Source organism: Triticum dicoccoides, chromosome 2A, assembly GCF_002162155.2.
Source record: "Triticum dicoccoides isolate Atlit2015 ecotype Zavitan chromosome 2A, WEW_v2.0, whole genome shotgun sequence".
Classification (NCBI taxonomy): domain Eukaryota; kingdom Viridiplantae; phylum Streptophyta; class Magnoliopsida; order Poales; family Poaceae; genus Triticum; species Triticum dicoccoides.
In genome coordinates, this window is record NC_041382.1 from 149,429,633 (window position 1) to 149,452,214 (window position 22,582).

The following is a 22,582-nucleotide window of genomic DNA, read 5'->3' on the forward strand; positions in this document are numbered from 1 at the left end:
TGGGGTCGGTGGCGGCGGGGAAGCAGGGACGGATGGGGGCGGGTTGCTGATCACCGGGGTCGGCGGCGGCGGTGGGGAAGCTGCGGGGGGAGGTGGCGATGGAATAACAACCGGGGAGCACGCGGGCTTGACTCTGATGGCGGACGACGGCTGCGCGGCCGCGAGCAGGACGGCCAAGGCGAGGAGCAAGGCGGCGGCGGGCTTGGACGGCGCCATCTCGTGCATGCGCTGCGCGGAGGCTTACGATCGGCTACTGGGTTTTGCGGTCTGTGGTGCGAAGAACCAACGGGGTGCATGGCGGCCATTTTATAGGAGGGAATGGGGACGAGATAGGGCGTTTGAACAGCGCTGGCCGATCGCATCACCAAGGGACTCTTCGTTTTGTTTTGCGTCACTCTTATCTCGGTCGATCTGAGATACGGCGTTTGAACGGCATTGCCTGCGTTAAAATGGTGGCGGCAGCGGCAAAATCAGGTGTTGGAGCGAAGGACTCCTCAAGTTTACGGGATATAACAAGATATCACCGTGCCATTATGGTTGCAGATAAATTGTTAAGAGTAAAGTTCACGGGATATACCAGCGTTTGAACTGAGACTTGCAAATCTGCTCAAAGTCGTCTGTTCGAACCTAAAGCCGACGTGTGCTTGGGCCTCGATCGGGGGTGTTGGACGCTTACTACTCCCTTCTACTGTATCCGCTGAAAAAAATGGTCACCAACCAAACACCCAGATCACCCAGATGAGGGAAAACTCACGTTTAAACCTTCATTATCAAACGTATTGCTTGGGTCAGATCAAGGAGCAACAGGTGATCAAAACTTTCGGGCAAACTGTAAATTATGCATTCCTTAGCTCTTTCAACAGATAATTATCCTACGTCAAAGATGTTGTTCTTGTTCATCATGTTGATATAACGTTTTTGTTATGTAAGTGCATCTAGTGTCACCTCTAATTGGTTTTGGAGTATTGACAACAAACCTAGTTGAGGGACTAATGTGTTTGTGAGAATTGCAGGATAACACAGGTAGTAGTCCCTCACTGATTCGGTTTACCTACCGGAGATGACCCCTTAAAATGTATGAAGACATTGAAGACAAAGGTGGTATGTGAAGGTATTCACGTTGAAGTCTATGACAAGAGAAGACATTGTGTGAAGACTATGGAGCACGAAGACTTAGTTGTTTAGTTGTTTCGTTTTCTTCTTTGTTGAGTCATAGGAACCATCGTACTGTTAAGTGGGGTCCAAGTAAACCAGTCAGAATGACTGAAGTGATGCTTAACCAAAATCCTATGTCTTCGAGCGAAGATAATGAGAGCAAATCTTATCCAGAGCTGGATAAGTCAGCTTTGCTTGTAGCTCAACTAAAGTTGTCATGTGTGTTTGAAATCTGACCGTTGGAACACGTGTCAGTTCCTTAATGACCCAGGGTCATTTCAGACATATCAGGTCGGGTTGTCTAGTGGCTATAAATAGCCCACCCGCTACACCATAAATTGGTTGGCTGCTCAGAATTAGTGCATGGCTTTTGTCATTTGAGAGCAACCCACCTCGAAGCCTTTAAAAGAGAAATCCTTGTGAGGACAAAGCCCTAAACACCCAGAGCCAAAGAGTGTTAGGCATCACTGAAGTCTTCCTGTCTGTGTGATCTAAAGACTTATTACACTTGAGGACTGAGGGAGTCCTGGATTAGGGGGTGTTCGGGTAGCCGGACTATACTTTCAGCCGAACTTCAGGACTACGAAGATACAAGATTGAAGACTCCGTCCCGTGTCCGGATAGGACTTTCCTTGGCGTGGAAGGCAAGCTTGGCGATGCGGATATTCAAGATCTCCTACCATTGTAACCGCCTTTGTGTAACCCTAACCCTCTTCGGTGTCTATATAAACCGGAGTGTTTGTCCGTAGGACAACTTCATCATACAACAATCATACCATAGGCTAGCTTTTAGGGTTTAGCCTCCTTGATCTCGTGGTAGATCTACTCTTGTACTACCCATATCATCAATATTTAATCAAGCAGGACGTAGGGTTTTACCTCCATCAAGAGGGCCCGAACCTAGGTAAAACATTGTGTCCCTTGACTCCTGTTACCATCCGGCCTAGACGCACAGTTAGGGGCCCCTACCCAAGATCCGCCGGTTTTGACACCGACATTGGTGCTTTCATTGAGAGTTCCTCTGTGTCGTCGCTTTCAGGCCCGATGGCTTCTTCGGTCATCAACCACGATGCAGTCCAGGGTGAGACTTTTCTCCCCGGACAGATCTTCGTCTTCGGCGGCTTCGCACTACGGGCCAAATCGCTTGGTCACCTTGAGCAGATCGAAAGTTACGCCCCTGGCCATCAAGTCAGGTTTGGAAGCCTAAACTACACGGCTGACATCCGCGGGGACTTGATCTTCGACGGATTCGAGCCACAGCCAAGCGTGCCGCACTGTCTCGATGGGCATGATATAGCTCTGCCGCCGAACAGCGCCTTGGAGGCCGCACACGCATCGGTTCCGACCATTGATTTGGAGCCCACTGCGCCAATCGAGGACCAGCGGTTGGACGCTGCCTCAGGGGCTGCGATCTCAGAGGCGATCGAGCCGAACTCCATCCCCGCACTCCGCATGGCCCGTGACTCCGAGGAGCCGGATTCCTCTCCGAACTCCGAGCCCCCCGCGCCCCCGCCGATCGAATCCGATTGGGCGCCGATAATGGAGTTCACCGCTGCGGACATCTTTCAGCACTCGCCCTTCGGCGACATCCCGAATTCTCTAAAGTCTCTCTCTTTATCAGGAGAGTCCTGGCCGGACTACGGTCAGCAAGGTTGGGATACGGACGATGAAGAAATTCAAAACCCACCCACCACCCACTTCGTAGCCACTGTCGACGACTTAATCGACATGCTTGACTTCGACTCCGAAGACATCGACGGCATGGACGACGATGCAGGAGACGAACAAGAACCAGCACCTGTAGGGCGTTGGAAGGCCACCTCGTCATATGACATATATATGGTGGATACTCCAAAGGATGGAGATGGCGATGGAACAGCGGTGGACGATACCTCTAAGAAACAGCCCAAGCACCGGCGTCAGCGGCGCCGCTCTAAATCCCGCCAAAGAAAAAATGGTGATTCCGGCACGGGAGATAATACTACTCCGGATAGCGCCGAAGAACACCCCCTCCAGCAAAATTCGGCACAGCAGGACAGAGAAGCCAGCCCTCATGAGAGGGCGGCGGACCAAGAGGTTGAGGACGATAATTATACGCCTCCCTCCAAAGATGAGGCAAGCCTCGACGACGACGAGTTCGTCGTGCCAAAGGATCTTGCCGAACAAGAGCGTTTTAAACGCAGGCTCATGGCCACGGCAAGCAGCCTCAAGAAAAAGCGGCAACAGCTTAGAGCTGATCAAGATTTGCTAGCTGACAGATGGACTGAAGTCCTTGCGGGCGAAGAGTATGAACTCGAACGCCCCTCCAAGAGTTACCCAAAGCGTAGGCTGCTACCCCGACTAGAGGAGGAAGCACCTACATCACCAGCGCATGACATGGCCGACCGGCCACCTCGTGGCCGCGACAGAGAGGTCTCTTGGCCCTCCACTCAAGCCATGCCCCGGCACCGCGTCAAGCATACTAAGGCACGGGAAAATGCGCCCGGCCTGCGCGACATCCTGGAGGACAAGGCAAGGCAAACGAGATCGATCTACGGATCGCGCAGGCGCCCCACGGCACGTGACGGTGATCGTCACTCCGGACGCAATGAATCCGGCCGGGCCAAACTCAACAGACAAAGCTCCTTCGAGCTGCATCGTGATATAGCCCAATACAGAGGCGCCGCACACCCACTATGCTTCACAGATGAAGTAATGGATCATAAAATCCCTGAGGTCTTCAAACCCGTAAACATCGAATCGTACGATGGCACAACAGATCCTGCGGTATGGATCGAGGATTATCTCCTTCATATCCACATGGCCCGCGGCGATGATCTACACGCCATCAAATACCTCCCACTCAAACTTAAGGGACCGGCCCGGCATTGGCTTAACAGCTTGCCAGCAAATTCAATCGGTTCTTGGGAGGACCTGGAAGCCGCATTCCTTGACAACTTCCAAGGCACTTATGTGCGACCACCGGACGCCGATGACCTAAGCCACATAATTCAGCAGCCAAAAGAATCGGCCAGGCAATTCTGGACACGGTTCCTAACAAAGAAAAACCAGATAGTCGACTTTCCGGACGCAGAGGCCTTAGCGGCCTTCAAGCATAATATCCATGACGAGTGGCTGGCCCGGCACCTAGGACAGGAAAAGCCGAAATCTATGGCAGCCCTCATGACACTCATGACCCGCTTTTGCGCGGGAGAAGACAGCTGGCTAGCTTGCAGTAACAACTTAACCAAGAACACTGGTAATTCGAATACCAATGACAAAAGTGACAGGTCGCGTCGGAACAAACAAAAGCACCGCGTTAACAGCGACAGCAACGAGGATACGGCAGTTAATGCCGGATTCCGAGGCTACAAATCCGGTCAACGGAAACAGCCATTCAAAACAAAAACTCAGGGCCCGTCCAGTTTGGACCGAATACTCGACCGCTTGTGCCAGATACATGGCACCCCCGAAAAGCCAGCCAATCACACCAACACGGATTGTTGGGTGTTCAAGCAGGCAGGCAAGTTAAGAGCCGAAAACAAAGACAAGGGGCTGCATAGCAACGACGAGGAGGAGCCCAGGCCGCCGAACAATAGTGGACAGAAGGGATTTCCCCCGCAAGTGCGGACGGTGAACATGATATACGCAACCCACATCCCCAAGAGGGAGCGGAAGCGTGCGTTACGGGACGTATATGCGATGGAGCCGGTCGCCCCAAAGTTCAACCCATGGTCCTCCTGCCCGATCACCTTTGATCGAAGGGACCACCCCACTAGCATCCGTCACGGTGGCTTCGCCGCATTGGTTCTAGACCCAATCATTGATGGATTTCATCTCACAAGAGTCCTCATGGACGGCGGCAGCAGCCTGAACCTGCTTTACCAGGATACAGTGCGAAAGATGGGCATAGATCCCTCGAGGATCAAGCCCACCAAAACGACCTTTAAAGGTGTCATACCAGGTGTAGAAGCCAACTATACAGGCTCAGTTACACTAGAAGTGGTCTTCGGATCTCCGGATAACTTCTGAAGCAAGGAGTTAATCTTCGACATAGTCTCGTTCCGTAGTGGCTATCACGCACTGCTCGGGCGAACCGCATTTGCAAAATTCAACGCGGTACCGCACTATGCATACCTCAAGCTCAAGATGCCAGGCCCTAGAGGAGTAATCACGGTCAATGGGAACACTGAACGCTCCCTTCGAATGGAGGAGCACACGGCAGCGCTCGCAGCAGAAGTACAAAGCAGCCTCTCTAGGCAGTTCTCCAGTTGGGCCTTCAAAAAGCCAGAACTGTCAAGCGCGCCCGGAGCACCCTACAATAAGACCGCCTGGCACGTTCCGAGCTAGCGTAGCAATGCGTCCCCAACCCTAGCCCTCGCGATATAGCGAAACCAGCGCTTCGCGTACATAACTACGCTCTTGAAATACCATGGGCACAGGGGAAGGGGCACTATCACGGCACGCCCGAAATACGGCTTAAACCGCACCAGGGGCTGCCGGATTCCTTCTTTTTTTCTCTTACTCTCAAGACTCCATACTTCGGACGACCCGTTCGGCAATTCAACTGCCGCACAAACGATGCAAGATCCAGGGAAGCAGACAAGCCACGCCGCATCATGGAACTCCCAGGTGGTCTCTATTGCGAGCAGTATACCTGTTTTTTAATACAATTCCGCGGCCTGCCCCTGGCCAGGACATGTTAAATAGTCCAATTTATTTTGCTTATCGCACTATTTGTACCGTTCCTCTTTCATAGCAACCTTTCTACAAACAATGCATAGCTTTTTGTCTATTTTTTGCATTACCCTCTTTTTATATATATGTTTATTAATAACATGTTGCATCCGTACACTGTGGTACGGCAAAATACACCAGGGGCTTCAGTACCCATCAATATGGCATGAGAAGTCCGTCCACTTTCACAAGTGCGGCACCCCGAACTTATAGCACTATATGCATCGGCTCCGAATCATGATTTGGGTCAATAGTTGGGTTTGCTCGGCTCCTATGTTTTGGTGCCTTACGTTCCGCTATATCGGCTAAGGTAGCACTAGGAGAACCACTACGATTGTGCCCCAGTTGAGCTGGGCCGAGCACCTCAGTGGAGAAAGCTAAAACTGACTGTCATGATGAGGCGAGAGACCGGTCACTATTCGAGAGGTTTTTCGATTCCTTAAAGGCTTATGCCGCTTCGAGCGAGGAACCGACTTTGTCCGGCCAAGGCGTGGATAGCGCCCCGAACTCGGTCTTCCGAATACTAAGGGCTTCGCCGAAATTTAAAATTATAGAGTTCTATGGCTAAGTGAGAGTGTTCAAGCATTATAGTTCGATTGCCTTGTTCGTTGTGCTGACCGCCTCCCTCAACGGTCCCAATCATGGGAAAAAGAGCGCTCAGGTTTATCCCGAACACCCCAGCACTAGTGGCATGGGGGCAAAAGCCGATGACTGGCCATCTCTCAATTTTTTGATAAATGGCCGCACAGAAAGTAATATTTTAAATTCAAGCATTGCTTAGCGCATATGAACAAGTTTTCAGCGCACAGGATAACACGAGCGAGTTCATTCAAAAATTACATCCTTGGTACATTCATCCGCCACAAGGCGGGCACCAGCAAGAACATCCTTGTAATAGTTCTCGGGCTTGCGATGCTCCTTCCCCGGCAGCGGCTCGTCCTTCACAAGCTTCTCACCGTCCAGCTTACCCCAGTGCACCTTTGCACGGGCAAGGGCCCTACGGGCACCTTCGATGCAGACGGAGCGCTTGATGACCTCGAGCCTTGGACAAGCCTCCACCAGCCGCCGCACGAGTCCGAAGTAGCTCCCAGGCAGGGCCTCTCCAGGCCACAGCCGAACTATGAAGCCCTTCAGGGCCTGTTGGGACGCCTTGTGGAGCTCGACCAGCTGCTTCAGCTGGTCGCTCAAGGGCACAGGGTGTCCGGCCTCAGCGTACTGAGACCAGAACACCTTCTCCGTCAAGCTGCCTTCCTCGACTCGGTAGAATGTGGCGGCATCGGATACGCTGTGGGGAAGATCTGCGAATGCCCCTGTAGAGCTCCGGATTCGGGTAAGTAACAAGTAGTTTACTTTTATATGTCTGCTTTGCATATAGAATGCCTTACCCGCCGCTATCTTTTTCACCGCATCCAATTCCTGGAGGGCCTTCTGGGCTTCGGCCTTGGCAGATTTGGCAGTTTTAAGGGCCGCAGCAAGCTCGGACGCTCGCGTCTTCGAGTCGAGCTCCAAACTCTCATGTTTTTGCATGAGAAACTGAAGCTCTTGCCGCACCTCGCTGACGTGCGCCTCAAATTTCTCCCGCTCGGCGTGCTCCATGGCCGCTTTCTTCTCGGCCTCGGACAGCGCCTGCTTGAGGGTCGCCACCTTAGTTGTGGCCCCTACAATAAGTAGTATACTCCTGTCATTTTTTGCAATTGCGCCTTCCTATAGGCATTTTTTCTATAAGGTATCTCTTACCTTCTTTCTCCTTGAGATGCCGTTTGGCAAGGCCGAGCTCTTGCTCGGTCCGCTCGAGGCCCTGCTTCAGGGCACCCACCTCCGCAGTCAGTGCGACGGTGGCCAGCAGCGAAGCCTGCATACGTATATTGACTCCTTTTTACTTAGACTCCTGCGATATTTAATAGATCCTCTATTCGGCTTTTCTTTCCGAACGCCAAACAGAGCATCAGGGGCTACTGTCTATACCGTAACATTTTTACATATTTTTACTTACCTCGAAGCCTGTTAGAAGGATAGCACAAGCTTCATTCAGTCCGCTTTTGGTGGACCGAACCTTCTGGACCACCGTACTCATGATGGCACGGTGCTCCTCGTCGATGGAGGCGCCCTTGAGCTCCTCCAGCAGATTGTCCGGCGCTTCCGGTTGGACGGAGGACGCCGGCTCAGTAGGCTTGCTCCTCTTGGCAGGAGTTCGCCTACCGCGGTCCGGAACCGTTGATGATTCCGGCGCAGTGTCCGGCTTAAAGCCGGACTTGGAGCCCAGGGGATCTTGTCCCCTTCACTCCTGGAGTCCGGGAGGTCGCCTCGCGGCTCCTCCTGGACCACCTCCTCTCGCCCCGGAGCTTGTCGCGACGCCACTTCAGCGTCATCCGCAGCACAGGGGGAAGCAGCGGGCGGAACTGAGTTCACGTCCGATGAATCCAGGGAGCCGCTCGACGACTCATCGAGCCCGTTCTTGGGTGGACTGAATGATTATATCCGACGTTAGGGAAAGCTGTGCAACAAAAGGAATATCACGAGTTACTCTGGTATCCGAACACTTACGATCTCACTGGACGCTTGGCCCTGTCCGGCCACTCCTCTTCGTCCTCGTCGGCGTCGGGGACGTAGTCCGGCGGAGGGGTTTTCCTCTTCTTGGACCCCTTGGCTTCCCCTACTGGGGCGGCCTTCCTCTTCTCTCCTCCCCCCGCTGGAGGGGGAGAGGTTTCTTCTTCCTCCTCCTCGTTTTCACGAGAGGAGTGCATCTCGGACTCGTCGGACGACGAGTCCGACACCACCATATGCCGGGAACTCTTTAGAGTCCCCATGGCCTTCTTCTCCGGCACCACATAAGGTGCCGGAACCAGCAGCTTCTCTAGGAGAGCAGGGGCTGGGTCTTCGGGCAAGGGAGCCGGACAGTTAATCTGTCCGGACTTCTCCCGCCAATCCTGTCAAAGGTGAGGGAGTTTAGATCTCGCATAGAGTCAAATTATGAAAAAACTTAACATCCTGTAAAGGATGGAAATATCTTACCTCGCCAGCAGGACGCTGCGAGCTGAATCCACGGTCTTCGGAGGCGGATGTGGGAGCCTCGGCGCCTTTGGTTAGCCCCCTCCAGACATCTTCGTACGTCGTGTCGAAGAGCCTGCTCAGAGTGCGGTGCTGCACCGGGTTGAACTCCCACAAATTGAAGTCCCGTTCTTGACACGGAAGGATCCGGCGGACGAGCATGACCTTGATTACGTTGACAAGCTTGAGCTGCTTGTTCACTAGGGACTGGATGCATTTTTGCAGTCCGGTCAACTCTTCTTCGTCGCCCCACGACAAGCTCGTCTACTTCCAGGACGTGAGCCGCGTAGGGGGTCCGTTTCGGAATTCAGGGGCTGCGATCCACTCCGGATCGCGTGGCTCGGTGATGTAAAACCATCCTGACTGCCACCCCTTCAAGATCTCCACAAAGGAGCCCTCGAGCCATGGGACATTGGCAATTTTGCCCGCCATGGCACCTCCGCACTCCGCCTGGTTGCCGCGCACCACCTTTGGCTTGACGTTGAAGGTCTTGAGCCAGAGGCCGAAATGGGGGCGATTGCAGAGGAAAGCCTCGCACACGATGATAAACGTCGAGATATTGAGGATGAAGTTCGGGGCCAGATCATGGAAATCTAGGCCATAGTAGAACATGAGCCCGTGGACAAATGGGTGGAGAGGAAAACCAAGTCCGCGGAGGAAGTGGGGAAGAAATACTACCCTCTCATGGGGCCTTGGGGTGGGGAGAAGCTGCCCCTCCTCAAGAAGCCGGTGCGCGATGTCTTTGGACAAGTATCCGACCTTCCTTAACCTTTTGACATGGCCCTCCGTGACGGAGGAGACCATCCACTTGCCTCCCGCTCCGGACATTGTTGGAGAGGGTTGAGGTAGGAAGTGCGGGCTTGGGCGCTGGAGCTCGGGTGCGCAGAAGATGGATAGGCAAAGGAGGAAGAAGGCGTAGGTAAAAAGGTGGATCCTTATCCCCTTATATGGGCGGATGCGACTATGCGTCCCCACCAGCCTAGTAAAACTCGCTTGCCTCCCAAGCGTCGTGATAAGTGGCGCAGTTGGGTTACCCACGTCCGTATTAACGAGAATCCCGTAAACAAAGGGGACACGATCTCTGCTTTGACAAGACGTGCCAAGGAAACCGCCTCGCAAAACACGCTGAGGTGGAGAAGTGAAAACGATTCAAATAAAGGCTTGGCCATAGTGTGATGTCACGCTGCGGAATACGTCAGCAGATTAGATTGGTGTTAATATTATTCTCTCTATGGCAATACGTGGAAGCTTATTTTGCAGAGCCGGACACTACTCTTGGTGTTTACAAAACTTTTATGAAGAATTTGGAGGAGGAACCCGCCTTGCAATGCCGAAGACAATCTGCGCGCCGGACTCATCGTCATTGAAGCCTAGTTCAGGGGATACTGAGGGAGTCCTGGATTAGGGGGTGTTCGGGTAGCCGGACTATACCTTCAGCCGAACTCCAGGACTATGAAGATACACGATTGAAGACTCCGTCCCGTGTCCGGATGGGACTTTCCTTGGCGTGGAAGGCAAGCTTGGCGATGCGGATATTCAAGATCTCCTACCATTGTAACCGACTTTGTGTAACCCTAACCCTCTCCGGTGTCTATATAAACCGGAGGGTTTTAGTTCATAGGACAACTTCATCATACAACAATCATATCATAGGCTAGCTTTTAGGGTTTAGCCTCCTTGATCTCGTGGTAGATCTACTCTTGTACTACCCATATCATCAATATTTAATCAAGCAGGACATAGGGTTTTACCTCCATCAAGAGGGCCCGAACCTGGGTAAAACATTGTGTCCCTTGACTCCTATTACCATCCGGCCTAGACGCACAGTTCGGGACCCCCTACCCGAGATCCGCCGGTTTTGACACCGACAAGGACTGTGAATCCTCCAGCCGGTTAGGCGTCGCGTTCTGAGCATCCAAGAGTCATTGTGGATCGCCGGTGAATGAAGTCTGTGAAGGTTTGGAAGTCTACCTTGAAGACTTAACAGAGTAATTGGGCGAGGACTGGGTGTCCTCAAGGGGAATAAGGTGAAGACGCGGTCTTCTGAGTTGAATCTCAGCCTTCCTAACCAGACGTACAGTTGTCACAGCAACTGGAACTGGTCCAACAAATCATTGTCTTCAACGAGCCACTGGTTCTATCCTTCCCATCTCTTTATTTGTAGATTGGTCCTTGTGAAGTCATTGCCTGTTTGCATTATCTATTTGTCTTCACTATGTGACTGCTTGTTCTGATTGGCTTCATGCTATCTTCCATCCTGATCTATACTGCCTAGCTGCTATTAGTCTGTGCTTTCATTTCATTGAATACTTGACTATGGCTTGCTTAGTGTAGTCTACCTTCCGCTGCATGGGAATAGGTTTATTTCTATCATTTGTCTTCTAAACCTCCATGTTTTGAAGACTTTCATAAAAATCGCCTATTCACCCCCTCTCTAGTCGATCACTAGCACTTTCATGTTGGTTAACTTCAGTTTCCCGATATAGCTTCGAATACTGAAGCACATAATCTTGCCAAACACGCTGCTATGCTTGGGTCGCCATGTGTGGCTTATTTCTCCTCATGGCCCAACTTGTATTCCCTTAAACATTATCGGTGATCAATAAAGTGTTGGCAAAATCTAAAAAAACCGTATGCCTTGATGGTAAGGGCATCTCCAGCGCAGACCCTTAAAACGGACATGGTATCCGTCCGCTGACATGGATGTGGGAGCCGGCCATTGAACCATGCCCGCATAGATTTCAAACCAAATTTAAACAAAATAGACAAATTACATCAAACACAATGGAATTCAGTAAAGTTCGGTCATAATTTAAATGATCGAACGTCGATCCAGACCGAGGAACCTTGCCCTTGCCCATACCGGTGGCGGCGATGGCGGTCTTGTTGAGAGATCACTGCTTGCTGATCTTTGTGAGCTCCCCATCGAGGCGGTGTTGCCGCCGCGTGACCATATCACGGTCGGAAGCAACTGGTAGAGGGGCCAAGCGGCAGAGTCGATTCAGGCAGATCTCAGGTAGTGGGTCCTGAGCTAGTAGTCTAGATGTGATGGTAAGAGAGACAAGGGATTTTACCCAGGTTCGGGCCAGGGATCCATAGTTGGTCATGGGTGTACAGATGTACACCCAACATTTTTGGCAAAAAACTTTTCTAAGTGACTTTCAGTCCCTAAGTGACCTCTCGCGGGTGACATAACATCATGATTGTTACCTTTAGCGTGAGTTGCACATCAGTATACACCTACACATGTCACCACCTACACATGTCACCAGGACCAGGCAATTAGCATTCTTCTTGTTCATTGTCTTCAGATGTATTGTATACTGATGGCTATGTGATTCCCAAATGTATGATGATGCAGTAAATAATCTTTATTCTTTTGTCATTTTGATAGAAAAAATAATCTTGCTACATAAAAATTTCACATAAAAATAATCTTGCTACATAAAACTTCGCATTTTAGATTAGTTTACTTTTTGAAACCCTGGAAAAAAAATGAACACCCAAGTATGAAATCCTGGATCCGCCACTGGTTCGGGCTCTCTGAAGAGATAAACCCCTATGCCATGTTTGTGTTGTAGTATTGATTTGGGATGGAGTACAAAGTACAAGTTGATCTACAATGACATCGACAATATCATCTACGAGCCTTACCCCCTAGCTTATATAGGTATCGACTGGGTCTAGGGTTACAACAAGGTCGGTTACGTATAAGGTAATTAAGGACAGTAAAACCAAGCCTAATCCCTCTCCTCTCACGTACTTGGCGATTTTAACCGTCAGATGACATGTCTAAGCATTTTTGGCCGTACGATTTGCCATCTGCTCAAAACCGAACGGGCTGTCCTGTAGGCAGCTACTCTGGTGGCTGAGGGAGTCCTGGATTAGGGGGTGTTCGGGTAGCCGGACTATACCTTCAGCCGAACTCCAGGACTATGAAGATACAAGATTGAAGACTCCGTCCCGTGTCCGAATGGGACTTTCCTTGGCGTGGAAGGCAAGCTTGGCGATGCGGATATTCAAGATCTCCTACCATTGTAACCGACTTTGTGTAACCCTAACCCTCTCCGGTGTCTATATAAACCGGAGGGTTTTAGTCCGTAGGACAACTTCATCATACAAAAATCATACCATAGGCTAGCTTTTAGGGTTTAGCCTCCTTGATCTCGTGGTAGATCTACTCTTGTACTACCCATATCATCAATATTAATCAAGCAGGACGTAGGGTTTTACCTCCATCAAGAGGGCCTGAACCTGGGTAAAACATTGTGTCCCTTGTCTCCTGTTACCATCCGGCCTAGATGCACAGTTCGGGACCCCCTACCCGAGATCCGCCGGTTTTGACACCGACATTGGTGCTTTCATTAAGAGTTCCTCTGTGTCGTCGCTTTCAGGCCCGATGGCTTCTTCGATCATCAACCACGATGCAGTCCAGGGTGAGACTTTTCTCCCCGGATAGATCTTCGTCTTTGGCGGCTTTGCACTGTGGGCCAACTCGCTTGGTCACCTTGAGAAGATCGAAAGTTACGCCCCTGGCCATCAGGTCAGGTTTGGAAGCCTAAACTACACGGCTGACATCCGCGGGGACTTGATCTTTGACGGATTCGAGCCACAGCCAAGTGTGCCGCACTGTCTCGATGGGCATGATATAGCTCTGCTGCCGAACAGCGCCTTGGAGGCCGCACACGCATCGGTTCCGACCATTGATTCGAAGCCCACTGCGCCAATCGAGGATCAGCGGTTGGACGCTGCCTCAGGGGCTGCGATCTCAGAGGCGATCGAGCCGAACTCCAGCCCCGCACTCCGCATGGCCCGTGACTCCGAGGAGCCGGATTCCTCTCCGAACTCCGAGCCCCCCGCGCCCCCGCCGATCGAATCCGATTGGGCGCCGATAGTGGAGTTCACCGCCGCGGACATCTTTCAGCACTCACCCTTCGGCGACATCCTGAATTCTCTAAAGTCTCTCTCTTTATCAGGAGAGCCCTGGCCGGACTACAGTCAGCAAGGTTGGGATACGGACGATGAAGAAATTCAAAACCCACCCACCACCCACTTCGTAGCCACTGTCGACGACTTAACTGACATGCTTGACTTTGACTTCGAAGACATCGACGGCATGGACGACGATGCAGGAGACGAACAAGAACCAGCACCTGTAGGGCGTTGGAAGGCCACCTCGTCATATGACATATATATGGTGGACACTACAAAGGATGGAGATGGCGATGGAACAGCGGTGGACGATACCTCTAAGAAACAGCCCAAGCGCCGGCGTCAGCGGCGCCGCTCTAAATCCCGCCAAAGCAAAAACGGTGATTCCGGCACGGGAGATAATACTACTCCGGATAGCGCCAAAGAACACCCCCTCCAGCAAAATTCGGCACAGCAGGACAGAGAAGCCAGCCCTCATGAGAGGGCGGCGGACCAAGAGGTTGAGGACGATAATTATACGCCTCCCTCCAAAGACGAGGCAAGCCTCGATGACAACGAGTTCGTCGTGCCAGAGGATCTTGCCGAACAAGAGCGTTTTAAACGCAGGCTCATGGCCACGGCAAGCAGCCTCAAGAAAAAGCGGCAACAGCTTAGAGCTGATCAAGATTTGCTAGCTGACAGATGGACTGAAGTCCTTGCGGGCGAAGAGTATGAACTTGAACGCCCCTCCAAGAGTTACCCAAAGCGTAGTCTGCTACCCCGACTAGAGGAGGAAGCACCTACATCACCAGCGCATGACATGGCCGACCGGCCACCTCGTGGACGCGACAGAGAGGCCTCTTGGCCCTCCACTCAAGCCATGCCCCGGCACCGCGTCAAGCATACTAAGGCACGGGAAAATGCGCCTGACCTGCGCGACATCCTGGAGGACAAGGCAAGGCAAACGAGATCGATCTACGGATCACGCAGGCGCCCCACGGCACGTGACGGTGATCGTCACTCCGGACGCAATGAATCCGGCCGGGCCAAACTCAACAGACAAAGCTCCTTCGAGCTGCGTCGTGATATAGCCCAATACAGAGGCGCCGCACACCCACTATGCTTCACAGATGAAGTAATGGATCATAAAATCCCTGAGGTCTTCAAACCCGTAAACATCGAATCGTACGATGGCACAACAGATCCTGCGGTATGGATCGAGGATTATCTCCTTCACATCCACATGGCCCGCGGCGATGATCTACACGCCATCAAATACCTCCCACTCAAACTTAAGGGACCGGCCCGGCATTGGCTTAACAGCTTGCCAGCAAACTCAATCGGTTCTTGGGAGGACCTGGAAGCCGCATTCCTTGACAACTTCCAGGGCACTTATGTGCGACCACCGGACGCCGATGACCTAAGCCACATAATTCAGTAGCCAGAAGAATCAGCCAGGCAATTCTGGACACGGTTTCTAACAAAGAAAAACCAGATAGTCGACTGTCCGGACGCAGAGGCCTTAGCGGCCTTCAAGCATAATATCCGTGACGAGTGGCTGGCCGGGCACCTGGGACAGGAAAAGCCGAAATCTATGGAAGCCCTCACGACACTCATGACCCGCTTTTGCACGGGAGAAGACAGCTGGCTAGCTCGCAGTAACAACTTAACCAAGAACACTGGTAATTCGAATACCAAGGACAAAAGTGACAGGTCGCGTCGGAACAAACAAAAGCGCCGCGTTAACAGCGACAGCAACGAGGATACGGCAGTTAATGCCGGATTCCGAGGCTACAAATCTGGTCAACGGAAACAGCCATTCGAAAGAAAAACTCAGGGCCTGTCCAGTTTGGACCGAATACTCGACCGCTTGTGCCAGATACATGGCACCCCCGAAAAGCCAGCCAATCACACCAACAGGGATTGTTGGGTGTTCAAGCAGGCAGGCAAGTTAAGAGCCGAAAACAAAGACAAGGGGCTGCATAGCGACGACGAGGAGGAGCCCAGGCCGCCGAAAAACAGTGGACAGAAGGGATTTTCCCCGCAAGTGCGGACGGTGAACATGATATACGCAACCCACATCCCCAAGAGGGAGCGGAAGCGTGCGTTATGGGACGTATATGCGATGGAGTCGGTCACCCCAAAGTTCAACCCATGGTCCTCCTGCCCGATCACCTTTGATCGAAGGGACCACCCCACTAGCATCCGTCATGGCGGCTTCGCCGCATTGGTTCTAGACCCAATCATTCACGGATTTCATCTCATAAGAGTCCTCATGGACGGCGGCAGCAGCCTGAACCTGCTTTACCAGGATACAGTGCGAAAGATGGGCATAGATCCCTCGAGGATCAAGCCCACCAAAACGACCTTTAAAGGCGTCATACCAGGCGTAGAAGCCAACTGTACAGTCTCAGTTACACTGGAAGTGGTCTTCGGATCTCCGGATAACTTCCGAAGCGAGGAGTTAATCTTCGACATAGTCCCGTTCTATAGTGGCTATCACGCACTGCTCGGGCGAACCGCATTCGCAAAATTCAACGCGGTACCGCACTATGCATACCTCAAGCTCAAGATGCCAGGCCCTAGAGGAGTAATCACGGTCAATGGAAACACTGAATGCTCCCTCCGAACGGAGGAGCACACGGCAGCGCTCGCAGCAGAAGTACAAAGCAGCCTCTCTAGGCAGTTCTCCAGTTCGGCCTTCAAAAAGCCGGACACTGTCAAGCGCGCCCGGAGCACCCTACAACAAGACCGCCTGGCACGTTCCGAGCTAGCGTAGCAATGCGGCCCCAACCCTAGCCCTCGCGATATAGCGAAACCAGCGCTTCGCGTACATAACTACGCTCTTGAAATACCATGGGCACAGGGGAAGGGGCACTATCACGGCACGCCCGAAATACGGCTTAAACCGCACCAGGGGCTGCTGGATTCCTTCTTTTTTTTTCTTACTCTCAGGACTCCATACTTCGGACGACCCATTCGGCAATTCAACTGCCGCACAAACGATGCAAGATCCAGGGAAGCAGACAAGCCACGCCGCATCATGGAACTCCCAGGTGGTCTCTATTGCGAGTAGTATACCTGTTTTTTAATACAATTCCGCGGCCTGCCCCTGGCCAGGACATGTTAAATAGTCCAATTTATTTTGCTTATCGCACTATTTGTATCGTTCCGCTTTCATAGCAACCTTTCTATAAACAATGCATAGCTTTTTGTCTATTTTTTGCATTACCCTCTTTTTATATATATGTTTATTAATAACATGCTGCATCCGGACACTTTGGTACGGCAAAATACGCCAGGGGCTTCAGTACCCATCAATATGGCGTGAGAAGTCCGTCCACTTTCACAAGTGCGGCACCCCGAACTTATAGCACTATATGCATCGGCTCCGAATCATGATTTGGGTCAATAGTTGGGTTTGCCCGGCTCCTCTGTTTTGGTGCCTTACGTTCTGCTATATCGGCTAAGGTAGCACTAGGAGAACCACTGCGATTGTGCCCCAGTTGAGCTGGGCTGAGCACCTCACTGGAGAAAGCTAAAACTGACTGTCATGATGAGGCAAGAGACCGGTCGCTGTTCGAGAGGTTTTTCGAGTCCTTAAAGGCTTATGCCGCTTCGAGCGAGGAACCGGCTTTGTCCGGCCAAGGCGTGGATAGCGCCCCGAACTCGGTCTTCCGAATACTAGGGGCTTCGCCGAAATTTAAAATTATAGAGTTCTATGGCTAAGTGAGAGTGTTCAAGCATTATAGTCCGATTGCCTTGTTCGTTGTGCTGGCCGCCTCCCTCGACGGACCCAATCATGGGAAAAAGAGCGCTCAGGTTTATCTCGAACACCCCAGCACTAGTGGCATGGGGGCAGAAGCCGACGACTGGCCATCTCTCAATTTTTTGATAAACGGCCGCACAGAAAGTGATATTTTAAATTCAAGCATTGCTTAGCGCATATGAACAAGTTTTCAGCGCACAGGATAACACGAGCGAGTTCATTCAAAAATTACATCCTTGGTACATTCATCCGCCACAAGGCGGGCACCAGCAAGAACATCCTTGTAATAGTTCTCGGGCTTGCGATGCTCCTTCCCCGGCGGCGGCCCGTCCTTCACAAGCTTCTCACCGTCCAGCTTACCCCAGTGCACCTTTGCACGGGCAAGGGCCCTACGGGCACCTTCGATGCAGACGGAGCGCTTGATAACCTCGAGCCTTGGATAAGCCTCCACCAGCCGCCGCACGAGTCCGAAGTAGCTCCCAGGCAGGGCCTCTCTAGGCCACAGCCGAACTATGAAGCCCTTCAGGGCCTGTTCGGCTGCCTTGTGGAGCTCGACCAGCTGCTTCAGCTGGTCGCTCAAGGGCACAGGGTGTCCGGCCTCAGTGTACTGAGACCAGAACACCTTCTCCGTCGAGCTGCCTTCCTCGGCTCGGTAGAATGCGGCGGCATCGGATACGCTGTGGGGAAGATCTGCGAATGCCCCTGGAGAGCTCCGGATTCGGGTAAGTAACACGTAGTTTACTTTTATATGTCTGCTTTGCATATAGAATGACTTACCCGCCGCTATCTTTTTCACCGCATCCAATTCCTGGAGGGCCTTCTCGGCTTTGGCCTTGGCAGATTTGGCTTTTAAGGGCCGCAGCAAGCTCGGACGCTCGCGTCTTCGAGTCAAGCTCCAAACTCTCATGTTTTTGCATGAGAACCTGAAGCTCTTGCCGCACCTCGCCGACGTGCGCCTCAAATTTCTCCCGCTCGGCGCGCTCCGTGGCTGCTTTCTTCTCGGCCTCGGACAGTGCCTGCTTGAGGGTCGCCACCTCAGTTGTGGCCCTTACAATAAGCAGTATACTCCTATCATTTTTTGCAATTGCGCCTTCCTATAGGCATTTTTTCTATAAGGTATCTCTTACCTTCTTTCTCCTCGAGATGCCGTTTGGCAAGGCCGAGCTCTTGCTTGGTCCGCTCGAGGCCCTGCTTCAGGGCACCCACCTCCGCAGTCAGTGCGACGGTGGCCAGCAGCGAAGCCTGCATACGTATATTGACTCCTTTTTACTTAGACTCCTGCGATATTTAATAGATCCTCTATTCGGCTTTTCTTTCCGAACGCCAAACAGAGCATCAGGGGCTACTGTCTATATGGTAATATTTTTACATATTTTTACTTACCTCGAAGCCTGTTAGAAGGCTAGCACAAGCTTCATTCAGTCCGCTTTTGGCGGACCGAACCTTCTGGACCACCGTACTCATGATGGCACAGTGCTCCTCGTCGATGGAGGCGCCCATAAGCTCCTCCAGCAGATTGTCCGGCGCTTCCGGTTGGACGGAGGACGCCGGCTCAGTAGGCTTGCTCCTCTTGGCAGGAGTTCGCCTACCGCGGTCCGGAACCGTTGATTATTCTGGCGCAGTGTCCGACTTAAAGCCGGACTTGGATCCCAGGGGGGTCTTGTCCCCTTCACTCCTGGAGTCCGGGAGGTCGCCTCGCGGCTCCTCCTGGACCACCTCCTCTCGCCCCGAAGCTTGTCGCGACGCCACTTCGGCGTCATCCGCAGCACAGGGGGAAGCAGCGGGCGGAACTGAATTCATGTCCGATGAATCCAGGGAGCCGCTCGACGACTCGTCGAGCCCGTCCTTGGGCGGACTGCATGATTATATCCGACGTTAGGGAAAGCTGTGCAACAAAAGGAATATCACGTGTTACTCTGGTATCTGAACACTTACAATCTCGCCGGATGCTTGGCCCTGTCCGGCCACTCCTCTTCGTCCTCGTCGGCGTCGGGGACGTAGTCCGGCGGAGGGGTTTTCCTCTTCTTGGACCCTTCGGCTTCCCCTACTGGGGCGGCCTTCCTCTCCTCTCCTCCCCCCGCTGGAGGGGGAGAGGTTTCTTCTTCCTCCTCCTCATTTTCACGGGATGAGTGTGTCTCAGACTCGTCGGACGACGAGTCCGACACCACCATATGCCGGGAACTCTTTCGAGTCCCCGTGGCCTTCTTCTTCTTGGCCTTCTTCTCCGGCACCACATAAGGTGCCGGAACCAGCAGCTTCTCTAGGAGAGCAGGGGCTGGGTCTTCGGGCAAGGGAGCCAGACAGTTAATCTGTCTGGACTTCTCCCGCCAATCCTGTCAAAGGTGAGGGAGTTTAGATCCCGCATAGAGTCAAACTATGAAAAAACTTAACATCCTGTAAAGGATGGAAATATCTTACCTCGCCAGCAGGACGCTGCGAGCTAAATTCGCGGTCTTCGGAGGCGGATGTGGGAGCCTCGGCGCCTTTGGTTAGCCCCCTCCAGACATCTTCGTACGTCGTGTCGAAGAGCCTACTCAGAGTGCGGTGTTGCGCCGGGTTGAACTCCCACAAATTAAAGTCCCGTTCTTGACACGGAAGGATCCGACGGACAAGCATGGCCCTGATTACGTTGACAAGCTTGAGCTGCTTGTTCACCAGGGACTGGATGCATTTTTGCAGTTCGGTCAACTCTTCTTCGTTGCCCCACGACAAGCTCGTCTCCTTCCAGGACGTGAGCCGCGTAGGGGGTCCGGATCGGAATTCAGGGGCTGCGATCCACTTCGGATCGCGTGGCTCGGTGATGTAAAACCACCCTGACTGCCACCCCTTCAAGGTCTCCACAAAGGAGCCCTCGAGCCATAGGACGTTGGCCATTTTTCCCGCCATGGCACCTCCGCACTCCGCCTGGTTGCCGCACACCACCTTTGGCTTGACGTTGAAGGTCTTGAGCCAGAGGCCGAAATGGGGGCGAATGCAGAGGAAAGCCTCGCACACGACGATAAACTCCGAGATATTGAGGATGAAGTTCGGGGCCAGATCGTGGAAATCTAGTCCATAGTAGAACATGAGCCCGCGGAAAAATGGGTGGAGAGGAAAACCCAGTCCGCGGAGGAAGTGGGGAAGAAATACTACCCTCTCATGGGGCCTTGGGGTGGGGAGAAGCTGCCCCTCCTCAGGAAGCCGGTGCGCGATGTCTTTGGACAAGTATCCGGCCTTCCTTAACCTTTTGACATGGCCCTCCGTGACGGAGGAGACCATCCACTTGCCTCCCGCTCCGGACATTGTTGGAGAGGGTTGAGGTAGGAAGTGCGGGCTTGGGCGCTAGAGCTCGGGTGCGTAGAAGATGGATAGGCAAAGGAGGAAGAAGGCGTAGGTAAAAAGGTGGATCCTTATCCCCTTATATGGGCGGATGCGACTATGCGTCCCCACCAGCCTAGTAAAACTCGCTTGCCTCCCAAGCGCCATGATAAGTGGCGCGGTTGGGTTACCCACGTCCGTGTTAACGAGAATCCCATAAACAAAGGGGACACGATCTCTGCTTTGACAAGAGTGCCAAGGAAACCGCCTCACAAAACACGCTGAGGTGGAGAAGTGAAAACGATTCAAATAAAGGCTTGGCCGTAGTGTGATGTCACGCTGTGGAATACGTCAGCAGATTAGATTGGTGTTAATATTATTCTCTCTATGGCAATACCTGGAAGCTTATTTTGCAGAGCCGGACACTACTCTTGGTGTTTACAAAACTTTTATGAAGAATTTGGAGGAGGAACCCGCCTTGCAATGCCGAAGACAATCTGCGCGCCGGACTCATCGTCATTGAAGCCTAGTTCAGGGGATACTGAGGGAGTCCTGGATTAGGGGGTGTTCGGGTAGCCGGACTATACCTTCAGCCGAACTCCAGGACTATGAAGATACACGATTGAAGACTCCGTCCCGTGTCCGGATGGGACTTTCCTTGGCATGGAAGGCAAGCTTGGCGATGCGGATATTCAAGATCTCCTACCATTGTAACCGACTTTGTGTAACCCTAACCCTCTCCGGTGTCTATATAAACCGGAGGGTTTTAGTCCATAGGACAACTTTATCATACAACAATCATACCATAGGCTAGCTTTTAGGGTTTAGCCTCCTTGATCTCGTGGTAGATCTACTCTTGTACTACCCATATCATCAATATTAATCAAGCAGGATGTAGGGTTTTACCTCCATCAAGAGGGCCCGAACCTGGGTAAAACATTGTGTCCCTTGTCTCCTGTTACCATCCGGCCTAGACGCACAGTTCGGGACCCCCTACCCGAGATCCGCCGGTTTTGACATCGACAGTGGCCAATTCGGAGGTTTGTGGTTGATTGGGTTTTGTCTCCGACAGAAAGCCCATTTATCTCGATTGCTGAGAGAAAGCCTTGGTTAAGGGAATCGTTTGGGAACGGAGCGCCGGCGGAACGCTCGACCGGACGCTCCCACTCGCGCACACGGCGCGCCTAATTGGTTGCGCCCACACGGGCCATGGGAGGCCCACCCGATGACAGATTCACCTTATCTCCTCCCACCTCTGACTCATCTTATCCTTCCGAAATCCCTCTGCTCGGTGCCCATCTCGCACACCTCGCGCTGCTCCTTTGCTACGGACGCCATGGCCGTCAGTAGGAGATCCTACAACAGGGGGCGCATGACGGCGGGTGCTGCAACCAGCACCCACCGGAGCATGGAACGATGACTGCCGGCGGCTGCAAAACGAGGGGCATCCATAGATGACTAGAGCGTGAACGTTGTATGGCATAGGTGGCGAGTCAATGTGCTTCAACCGGCATAACACAGGGCTACAACTGGCAAGAGTTATTGCTGGAACCGGCGAGTTTTTTTGTTTCATCGGAGAACGTTGGAAGCTGCTGCCATGAAAAAAGTTGGAACCGGCTACTGGAAAAGATACAACCAGCAAACAAAAAAGCTTTAACCGGTGTCATGGTGTGCATTGGCGGTGAC